We start from the raw sequence: 9506 nt of genomic DNA, 5'->3' as shown, positions 1-9506 counted from the left end.
TATTTATTTATTTACTTGCTTACTTATTTATGGCTCATCACAGACTCCCACACATTTATGCCTATGTGCACTTCAAAAACAACATTGATTGCTGACACACTGAAATGTATAGATTGAAATAAATGGGTTGAAAGACCCTGAATTATACTGACCCTGAATGTACTGAATTATATTTTGCTTATTGTGCACAAGAGTATAATCTGTTTAAGTTCACATGTCATAATACCAAGAAACTCTGTATCTATTTGTAGCTTGAATGCGATGTAAGTTGCTTTGGATAAAAGTGTCTGCAAAATGCGTAAATGTAAATGTAGGTCGAGAGCTGTAGCTCCAACCACACAAGTTTGCAATTCTGTTTGCAAATGTTTGTTGCAAATCATAACATCAGTTTGGTGATGGGGCTTGTGACCATATTCCATATACAAAAACAAAAAATGCACAGCTGATGGACAAAGTGTAAACAGAGATGTAAACTATACTTTGAAAAAGTTAAAAGGAGTTGATTTTATTTTTTTCACTCTCACATGATTTTCATATTTCCATTTATGCTATTTCATTATTTTGATAACTTTACTTTTAGAGAGCGAGAGAGAGAGAGAGATGGCAATGAAGGGGGACCTTTTAGCACTTTCACTCTTTGTCTCATTCTCTTTCACTCCCTCTTCCATTAAGCATAATTACATGTGGCTTGATATTCAATTTTCAGGCTTATAATTTAACAAGAAAACATTAATTAATCAGACTGCCCATGGTGCGACATTAAGATTAACAGTAATATAGTACTATTAAAACTCTGAATGCAATTTAATAAGGGGAACTGTGTGCTGTTTTATTTCAAGTGCCCTTGTATCATTACTTGCATTATTTTTTATCAAGGACAAATCAACCTGAGAGTGATCAGGGGTCTGCAGCTCTAGAAAATAATCACACTATTTTGGTTTTCTTATAATGTGAAGCAAATGTGAAATAAAATGAATGGCCTAAATGAATAATGCATATAAGTGTTTATACTTATAATATGCCTGTAAATATTGTAATCATACTTTTATCTGGGAATCATAGTTTAGATGTCATATATAAATGCTTTGGCACACAATTTATTAAACTAATTAAAGCTTCATGAATTGAAGTGACCTGAACTGAGAACAAGTCAAGTCAAGTCACCTTTATTTATATAGCGCTTTTAACAATACAGATTGTGTCAAAGCAACTGAACAGCATTAATTGGTATCTGCGCAGAAACATCGAGAACACGAGCACCAGGGAAACAGTGAGTGTGCACTTTACCTTCAGCTAACGTAGCACGGACGTGCCGGACGATGGAGTCTCCGATGATCACAGCGTCGCGTTCCGTCTCGCGGAGGGGAGCGAAGCGGTTCCGGGTGGAGATCTCGAAGACCGGTGGCGGCGGAGGGGAGAGGTCGTCGCCCGGGGCCTGGCTCGCGTCTTCCGTGGGGGGTGCACCCAGGGTACGTGGTGTCCCGGCGCTGGAGTGAAGGACATCTGGGAAGATCGCGTCCTGGGTGCACCGGGCCTGTGCAGAGAAACACACGGAGTAGAGGTGGTGGGAGAATTAGCAGCGCGCTGTATACTTACCTCGGATTTGTGAGCGTCAGCCTGGGATGTTTCCAGCGCGGCTCTCCGCTCTCTCAGCTGGGTCTGCTTCTCCACCAGGTCACGGATCTGCTTCTCCACGGCCTCCAGCTCGAGCTGCACCGAATGCAGCTCGAACGTGTCCTCACCTGCACTCAAAGGTAGACACACATCCGCCATTAAAGCAAGTAACAGTGAATAGTGTATTAGTAATGTAAGCGAGATTAGCGGCAACCACGCTGGCGATGCTAGCGGGCTATATGCTAATAGCGGACTCGGGAAGTCAAAAATAGAACTAGTGATAACAAGGCGCTCTGATTGTTTTTGTTGTAGAATACGATAGGGGATATATTCACACGTTATAGAAACGAAAATGATGGTGTATAAAATTGATTTTAAGATAAAAAAATTAGACGACAAAGAATTAACTTGACGGAGCTCAAACTCAAAACACACGGCAGCAACAAACAGGAAGTGACGTATTTTAGCCCCAACAAGAACAGTTACACTGAACATAATTGAAAGTGTGGAGCAGACAAATTCCTATTCTTTCATTGGAAAATGTAATGCTAATTTACTAGTTGTGCATCCAGTCAAATTATTCCCAATTCAAAATTTCAAAATGCACATACTGCACTTCACTGAAACAGGAGAAAATCATTTGAGTGTCAGTATCAGCAAGCACAGGCCAAAACAGATTTCCCAGAGCAAGCTGAAATGATTTTAATAACCCAAACCTGTATTGCAGCATTACCTATAGAGACACTCGTGGGAAAAATAACTCCTCTTCCCAGAGTGCACTGTTAACGTGGGTGAAATTAATTTTCCCAAAGCATGCAAGTCTAATTAGTTTAATCTCTCCTCTATCATACTCTCTCCAACATTACCATAAGTTACCCTTACAAATTATGCACACTTGTTATGGGAGCAGGGTGGGATCCCTTTGAGAAATAATGATGTATGTATTTCATGTTCATTTCAAATAAATGTATGCTTAATGACACACAAGACAAAATTACTTGATTTGTAGGATTAGAGCTTTCTTTCTCGCATGATTAAAAACGAAATAAAGAGATATTTGTTTTTTACTGAAGAAAAACAGACAGTATACAACACATTTAGGAGGTTTTTGTTACCAAAGGAGTGAAAGTGTTGCTCTGCCATGCTGCCACAAGTGACTAGCGCCCCCTACCAGTGTTGGGGGTAATATATTACAAGTAACACAAGTTACGTAATCAGATTACTTTTTTCAAGTAACTAGTAAAGTAACGCATTACTTTTTAATTTACAAGAAAATATCTGAGTTACTTTTTCAAATAAGTAACGCAAGTTACTTTTTTTTTTTCAATTTATTGATTGACAGCTCTCCTGTCCCCATGTTGAGAGAAATCAGAAGATGTTACTATAGGTCAAAATAAATATGAATATGCATTAATTCATCTCACTCACACAAAAAAAAACACAGATTCAGTATTCCTCAAAATGAATACAAATAATGCAACTCAGAATATGATGCAAACCTGCAATAATTAAATGTTAAACAACACAAATATTTTTGTAAAAATATTTTTAAATTATGTATTTAATCCCATTCTATTAACCAATGTCTTTGCTTCTGACCTTCGATGATCCAGTTCAACCATTCTAATAAGCAAAAATTACTCTAGACAAACATTTGTGTATTTTTTATTGCTGAAGTGTGTTGAAATTTCTTCTTCTGTATTCTACTGTACGGACGTAAATTTACTTTCCCTTCAGCCTGAGGCTTATTCATTTCACTTTTGGTGTGAAAAGGCTTTTATATTTGCCAAAAATATAACTTTTCTATTTTAAAATCAAACAAGCAAGCCCTGTCCAGATTTAAAAAGTAATGCAAAAGTAACATAACGCATTACTTTCCATAAAAAGTAAGTAAGTAACGTAATTAGTTACTTTTTTTATGGAGTAACGCAATCTTGTAATGCATTACTTTTAAAAGTAACTTTCCCCAACACTGCCCCCTACTGCTCATTTCCAGCTGCCCCAGTGTTCACAAAGAGAGACCTGTGTTTGAAAAACACATCGAGGTCTAAGGATTAGCAGAGATTATTTGTAAGCATGTGCATGCATGCATATTTTTTATTGTATTTGTACGTGTGCACATGCATGTAATTCCGGGTCAGGCGTCCTCCTGGCTTACAGCGCGGGAGACACACTGACTGAATTGGCCATTCAAGTGTTTCTATATAATTGCCGCCATTTAAGACACCACTGAGACTCATAATAGATACAATTTATCCCATTGACTTTCCCTGCCGGTCTCTGTTTCTCACTGTGCTCCAGAGCCCCAAGTCCCACTTCATCCCAACATTTCACTTTTAAAATCAATACAGTTCAAACCCCACTCCATTAGATTACATGAACAGAAAGGACAGGCAGAGGGCAGAGAAAGTGAAATAAAGGACAGCCGCCTAACAATGCAATTATTTTGGTATTATATTTACAGAGAAAAATCTGTATATCTTAAAATTACAATTATAATGTTTTCAGTTATTGGTAAGTATTATAGAGGATTCTGTCATTGATTTAGTAGCAGACATCTGCACAATTCTACTGACTTAATGACTGCTAGTCCAGCTGTGACAAATGGACAGTTGTTTCAGCTGAAAGCTTTACATTTTTCAAGCATGATCTCTTAGACATTCACTAAGTACAGAATAACTTATGGAAGCGCTTTTCTGCTATATATACTTACCAGCAAAACTAAGTTCAGTATATATACAGTGCCTTGCCTCAGTTAAGTACTGAGTTAAGGGTATGAATACTAATGCAATGTACTTATTTAATTTCTATACATTTACGAAGTTGTGACAATTCTGTTTTTGTTTTTTTCATTATGATTACTTTATATATTTTTTGTGGTTATATATATATATATATATATATATATTTAGCCAGTTAACCAGTTTGCTTGGTCTCATAGACTGCTCTATTGGCTGATTTTAGAGAGTTTGGGGTCTTTTTCAGCTGGTCAAGCTGGGAGACCAGCTGGCCACCCAGCTAAAACAGCTAAATACTAGTTTGACCAGGCTGTGATTCCAGCTTGCTACCAAGGCAGCTTGGTCAGGCTAAGAGGTCACTGTATCATCAAAGACCAGCTTAAACCAGTTAAGACCATAAAACCATCTTAGGCTGGGTTAAGCAGGTTTTATTTGGTGGGGGTTTCATTTACAGCTCTAGAAATGTTTGGGTGTGTTGATGATCTGTTGGTATTCTTTGATAAAGACAAATATAATATTTTACGCTCATATCTACAACTCTGGTTGGACAGATACCGTCCACAATGACTAATGAGTTCACTTTGCAAGGCAATAAAACATTTGCCAAATCTGTTGTTGATGGTACCATTTACAGCATTGAAATTATGACTTAATATGCAACAGAATCAGGATTACAGTCTGCACTGATTCTAAGTTCCTGCCTTTTTTCAGTCATGGGAGAAACTGACTGAGAACCCCAAATCCCCACCACTTCTTTCTACCCCAACCCCAAGAGGGAACCCTCTGAAACACTGCAAAAATTGGTGTAACTACCCATTAGTTCACTGTACTCCTCCACCTCCATTCGAGAGCTGGCATATTTTAATTGAAGATCCAGAAAGGTCGTCTGCATAATTCTTAGGTAAGCTTGACCTTTATGTAAAAGTGGAGCCAGATGAAAAACCTAGCTTCTGTCATGGTCCCTTAATGACATTCAATACTACTGGAATTCATAGAGGAGACCTGTAACTGCTGATTGGCTGTCTCTGTTAAAGCATGTAGCAAGAGCATCGATGGAGATGAGAGCGGTAAAATCATGGCTGACTTCAATATTGACATGAATGTAAGGGGAAAATGTAGTCACAAAGAGGCAAATACAGAGATAATAAAACAATTTATCACTGAAGAGGTTGTGTCTTCCAATCTAAATCTTTAAACTCCTTTAAAACACCTCATGAACAAATGATTGTGGGAATGTGCTGATTCATTTTATGCAGTCAAAGGTGGTGCTGTTAAAACTGATTTAATGAGACACAATAAAGATTAGTGAAACAGAGAGTTTCATGATGAGGGCTGGGTAACACCCATTGTGAAATGGAAGTGCACTTAATTGTACTGGATGTGCACTTGTAGTGTACTTCAAATCTTAAAATTACAGGGGTCGCCAACTGGCGGACTCCGGTCCAAATCCAGACCACGAAGCCTTTTGACATAATGAAATAAATGTAAAATGCTTTTTTTCCTAATATAATCAAATTTATATTGAGCACATCAAGGTCAGCTCAGTAGCATTTAGCGCCACAGGTTGATCCTACAGTTAAACGGTTGCTACGGTAAGACTTGCAATCATGTGTGCAGTGCGTGCAGACAGACGAAACTTTCAGTGAAAAACATGGCATTCTCAAAAATTAGGAAAGTTGACAGGTCCTTGAAAAGTCTTAAATTTAGTTGTATCAAATTTAAGGCAATAAAAAGTATTAAATAGTACAAGAAAGTCTTAATTAAGATTTCAGGAGATCTTAAATTTGGCACGGTAAGACAAGAATTGCGATGGCTTAATGTGATGATTAAATTTCAAAAGGCTATGATTTCATTACATAAACATGAGCGCTGCACGTTTCAAAGTCAGCTGCTGCACTGCTTTGTGTACTGCCGTTACTGGGGAACACCTTTCCAAAAGCGCCACCTGCTGTCAGAGAATGAATTAACATTTTTAATAAGCCCGTCTGCTGTTTTTGTTCAGACCAATGTGAAAATTAACCCATTTTTCATGCGGCAAACATGCAGAGTTCTAAATGTGAACTAGAGGATCGACTAGAAGATAATGCATTATAAACTTTAAATAATTAAGACAGTAACATGTATTTGGGTTATTTCATTAACATAATAATTGACTGATAATAATTGGTTTAAATTAATATAATAATTGACACTTTTGCCTCCAGTTTCTTCTCCAGGCTGAAATGTGAAATTAATCATTTTATAAAACTTTTTGTTTTGAAAACCATTGTATCTGAACTCTAAATCATGTTTTTTTTACAGTCATTTTAATTTTATTTGTGCAGGTCTTAAAAAAAAAAAAGGTCTTAAAAAGTTTTAAATATTAACCTAAACATCCTGCAGATACCCTGGCCTGGCAAAAACTGTCAAATCATGTTTTTAGGTAGGCCTGTATAATTATATAGACCTCGGCTGGTGAGGAGTGTTTGTTACTGGACCTCAAGAAATTTTATTTAAAAAAAAAAAAAAACTGTAAAAAATGTACTTGCAGATAATATATAATATTAATGAAATAAAAGACCACTGGCTTTAGAGAGTACACTTTCATGACTGTTTCTTAACACACTTAAGTACACTTCTGAAATGTAAACTTTATAATAATGTTTATAATACAATTGTTTTATTAATATTGTGTTTTTCTATAAAGAAGTTTACAAGAAGTAATAATACATGAAACGTTCTTTTTGCAAGTATATTATTTTACAGTATGTTATTTCCATAATAAGTACTCCTTTTAAAAGTACTGTATGCTAAAGTGTACATTTTCCACAAGCTTGGTAGTCCAATCAACCATTAAACATGCAATACATTCACCCACTCAAAAAATAAATTACTTAAAGCCAATATGTGCATTTTCTGGACATTTACCAGTACTTTCCAAGGGGGTTTCTCTAATACCCATATTGGCACTCTTCTGTAACAGCGGAAAACCAAAGCGCGCTTGGAGTCTTCGAGCTTCGATCTATGTTCCTGTGACCGCCCATTAACCCCCCCTCCCCTACCTTCCTTTCCTTCCCAGGTCTCCTTAATACCACTCTGGAGTTCTTAATTTACCCATAACAGACTACGGATTATTATTGTGCAGTAGATGGACTCCTGGACTGGATAATTGCGAATTGCAGCCTCCACTGCCTTTCCATTCAGACCAGTCATGTGAACCTTGGATATGGTTCTAATCAAGGAAGGGATTCTTTATTTTATGTGTGAAACACTATTGAGCATAGCGATGTTAGATTGTGAGAGGGAAGATGAGGGTGTTGGTGAATTAGCCTCTTGTTTGTGCGTGTGTCATCGCAGGGTGTGTGTTCATGTAATTTCTCTGTCATCTGGACGTACTTTTGAATGTAGTACATGACAGCCTTTTGTCACCATTGTGACAAGAACATCTCACCAATGTGGTTGGTAATTATGCCGCAATACCACACAGAGAGTCATGCTTACACATACACACACACACATAAAGAACAAATCACACACCAGGGCTTCCTCGCTTGCTTTAATTGTTTAATTTCCCTCCACCAGGCACAGTTTGTACAATGGCTCCATTTGGTGGAGTCCCATATGATTGCTCCATGGTCAAGCTGAGAAGATTATCTCATGTCTGTTTAATGGGAAACGCAGCCATCTGTTTGTGTGTGTACGTGTAGATGATCTCAGTGCAGTGCTTGCTTCATTTTACAAGCTAATAGCTTCGGCACCACACAATGACCTTGAACCTTTATTTCAGAGTCAAAGACCATGAAATGGCTCAGATACTTTTTCCCTCTTATCGACCAGTAATCAGCAAGGAATAAAATACATCTTTTCAATTGTAATACTCATAGTATGACATGTCCTATGACAAGTAATGAGGCCTCACATAAAATATTAAGAAATAAAAGCGTGTGTGTGTGTGTGTGTGAGAGAGAGAGAAATATTGGTAACACTTTAGTTTTAGGGAACAATTCTCACTATTAACTAGTTGCTTATTAGCATGCATATTACTCGCACATTGGCTGTTTCTTAGTACTTATAAAGCACATATTAATGACATATTCAGCATGACCATATTTTAGGTACCTTAATCCTACCCATACCTAAACTTAACAACTACCTTATTAACTATTAATAAGCAGCAATTTAGGAGTTTATTAGTTAGTTAGTAGTTAATACTGAGAATTGGTCCCCAAACTAAAGTGTGGCTGAAATTTGCCGTATATGTAAGCAATCTCAGAATCATTAGTTATCATCAGGTACAGAATGTCTCCTGTATTCACACATTCATTTCAGATCTAGTATGGCTCTGGTGGGTTGGCAGTGCCGTGTTCAAGCAATATAAAGTTATTTTATGAAATGTGCACAGACAATATTCCCTAGTGTTACCCTAAATAGATTCCACTTCCTGTCACTCCTTTTATTCTTCAAATCTCAAACCTACCTTGGAAATACTGCAAACAAATGTGCTCACATGTGAGCATGCACACACACACACACACACACACACAAAGTGGTTTGAGACACTTATTCTCCTATATTTTTTATTTGTTTTATTTTATTTTTTAATTTTTTTATGGGGACTCTCCATAGGTGTAATGTTTTTTATACTGTACAAACTGTATATTCTATCCCCCTACCGTAAACCTACCCCTACACAAAACTACAGGCATTTTTAAAGGGGTGACATTGATTCATCCACTGGAATCTTATGGATTACTGCCACAGTGACTGTATGTGTTTTTTGGAACAAGTTTTCTGGCACCTATTGACATCCATTAAATTCATCTTTACCTGAAGAAATAAAATAGTATAGATTTGTGATGCCATGGGGGTAAAAATTATGAGAGACTAAAGTATGTAAGTACTTTAAGTTCACACTCATTGGATTCATTGAAATGTGTGGATTGCTATCAAGCATTGTTTGCTGATGTGAAGGAATATTAGCTTCTAATTTCCCACTTGAACTGGTGAATTTGAACTTTATTCCTGGTTTGAGGCTTGTCTATATAATGTTCTTATAAAGGGAACGTTCTACGCCTTTACACCAAACATTGGTGCACAGCACAAATCCCTAATAGAGGCAAACATCCAATGTTTAGAAGAAAGAAAGTGTAATGTGGTGTTTGGGTTTTGTCTTGT

Source organism: Sinocyclocheilus anshuiensis, unplaced genomic scaffold (assembly GCF_001515605.1).
Source record: "Sinocyclocheilus anshuiensis isolate Anshui unplaced genomic scaffold, SAMN03320099.WGS_v1.1 scaffold49, whole genome shotgun sequence".
Classification (NCBI taxonomy): Eukaryota; Metazoa; Chordata; class Actinopteri; order Cypriniformes; family Cyprinidae; genus Sinocyclocheilus; species Sinocyclocheilus anshuiensis.
This window is presented reverse-complemented; position numbering follows the sequence as displayed.